Here is a 2,810-nt window from a genome sequence, read left to right as displayed (position 1 = left end):
CCAGCCAGAACCTGGCACTTTCCAGAGCACAAAATGCGTTACACAAGGTGCAAGGCCATGACCGAGTTTCTGCAGAATGTCCATGCTCGCAGGGCATGCTGTCAGGGGCGTAGCAATCTGTTCGGGCAGCAGTCTGAGCCAGAAAGTGGCAGAAATGTCAATAACCTCCCAAGGCTACGTGAACCCGCTTTGAAACACGTAAGTCCTTGTTCACAGCCATGGGCAGGCAGCTTCGTGGCAAACTTGGGTCCATCTCATCCTGTGCCACCTTTCAGGAGAACCAACCTTGCTCTAAGCCTGAAGCCAAGCCAGCCCTCCCTCCAGGCATCCCTTCTGGGTGCCTCTGTGGTCTCTCCCCACCTGCCTGCCTTCCTTGACCCAGGAGGGAGGAGTGCCAGGGCCTGCTCCAAGGAGAGCCAGAGTGAGGCTTCCAGAGTCTGTGGGCCCGTGGAGGTGGGAGGAAGCATAAGAGATGGTGACCCTTGTGGCCCGGGTTATGGATGGGATCACCTTTTCTCTTTCTCAAGAAAGACAAATACAGATTGACCTGGCTCTTTTACTAAGTTCGACTGCAGGGCTGCAGGTGATTCGTTGGATGCCACAAAAACCTGAGACTGGAGGGGCCAGGGGTTTGCTGCACAGACACCACTGCAATCCTTCTGCCTCGTCCGTCATCAGATGACTGTCTTCTGTGCGCTCCGTGAAGGCAGGAGCTCTGGCCCCTGTGTGCTCCCAGCACCTGACGGCGCCTGGCAGGCGGTGGTCTCATGACATCTTTGTGGTTTGCACGAATACAGGAGCCCCCTTATCCATGGGGGATGCCTCCCAAGACACCCAGTCAATGCTGAAACCACAGATAGCACCGAACCAGATTATGTTATGCTTTTTTCCTGTGCATACATACCTGTGATAAAGTTTAACTTACAAATTAGGCACAGTAAGAGATTGACAATAATAACCAATAATAAAATAGAACAAATATAACAATATACAGTAATAAAAGTTATGTGAATGTGGTCTCTCTCATTCACTCTCTCAAAATATCTTACTGTATTGTCCCTACAGCATGGATATGCTGAACAAAGGGATGATTCACATCCTGGGCAGATCCGTGAAAGATTTCATCATCCTACTCAGAGTGGCACACAATTTAAAGCTTATGAATTGTTTATTTCTGGAACTTTCCATTTAATATCTTCAGAAACCTTGGAAAGTGAAACTGCAGAAAAGGGAGGCCTGTACATCATGCCGTTGGGACTATTGTAAATGAAAACCGTGCCCTCGCCTTCCGCAGAGAAGTGGTACCAGTGGATTGGGGGAGCAAGAGGGAGGAGTGGGGACAGGCCAAGAGGTACCCCTCCCCCCACAGCACCCCGGTAAGGGCCACCGGAGGAAGGATGGGAGAGCACCGGGCAAAGAGGAGGACTTCGCATCAGGGCAGATTTGGAGACAATGGGTGGAGACAGGAATGCTCCCTGTGTACCCATTGAATGAATTCCCTATGTTCACATTCATCCTCTCATCAAGCTCAGTGAATTCCTGGGACTTGAAAAGATTTACTCTCTGTACCCGAGAGGTGGAGTTATTGCCTTACACGTGCCTAACTTGCAATTGTTTTGCCCATAAAATTCCCAGAGGATTTCCTCAAATGTTCTGTCTGCCCTGTGGGACTCAGGTGGATGATCCTGAAGAGCAGGTAGAGTGGGAAAGATGCTTAGACAGGTAGTGAGCTCCACGCCACTGGAGGTATGCCAGCAGGGACCGTGCAACCTCTGTGAGAGGACACGAGATGAAAGCTGAGCAACAGGTAGAAGCTAGGATGACCTAACCCTGATGACGGAGATTCTGGATTTCCGAGCCCATTTGCTGCCCTTTTCTCTACAGCTAACCCCGCTGGAGAAGATTCACTCTCTATACCTGAGCGTTTTCAGGTTCCATTTCCAGAGGCTCTGCCTGCTGCTGGGAGGGAGACTCCTCTCTAAGCAAGTGCAGGATCATCCCCCTTCCGTGAGATAATCTCTGTTTCCTATAAGAAGTCCTACAGAGGCCACCCTGAGTGCCCTGAGGCAGGAGGACACAGAGCGGGAGACGGCTTGGGGAGGGGCACCGGGTGGGGTCTGGCTGGAAAGGGGCATGAAGTGGTTGATGGAGCCACCCTGCAGTAGAGACCCAGTCCCCGTGCTGGTCAGTTCCCAGCTCAAACCGCACGCAAGGGCCAAAACCCTGAGGAGGGAGGGGGTTGACAAAAGGAGCATTAGAAAGCAAAAGACAATATCTTTGTTTAAAAAAAAAATTGTCGCTGACATTTAAAAAAAGAAGGTTAATGACCTCAGCAAAATGGAGAAGGAACTCTCCTGACCCCACTAAGACACTGACCGGTGCCAGGGGTGCTGGCTGTGCTTTCTTTTTCTTTAAAAGAGAAGAGAAAGGTCATCAATAAATGCCACAGCTCTTGACTACACTTGAGTGCATGCAGCCCGCCCAGTCCTGGGTCACCTGTGACCCCACGTTGGCCTGTGACCTCTCTGGGTTCAGCTCGCAGAGCCTGGGCTGCCTGGCTCCCTGCAGGTCAACACAGGAGCCCTGCGGGCCACAGGCTTGGGTGTTTAAGGGCTATAGCCGCGCTCCCCAGCTGCTTCTTGCTGTACAAATGGCGGTGTGTTCTTTCACTCTGAAATACCCCGTTATCCTCATCCCTCCTCAGTTCTCCTTTCACTTCAGCTCCTCTTGGGGTAAGTGTGTGTGTGTGGGGGGGGGGGGGGGCGGGTAAGGGAAGTAGTGAAACGGAATCAATGCTGTAGGCATTTAGA

This window comes from Myotis daubentonii, chromosome 3 (assembly GCF_963259705.1).
Source record: "Myotis daubentonii chromosome 3, mMyoDau2.1, whole genome shotgun sequence".
Classification (NCBI taxonomy): domain Eukaryota; kingdom Metazoa; phylum Chordata; class Mammalia; order Chiroptera; family Vespertilionidae; genus Myotis; species Myotis daubentonii.
Note: the sequence above shows the minus strand (reverse complement) of the source record.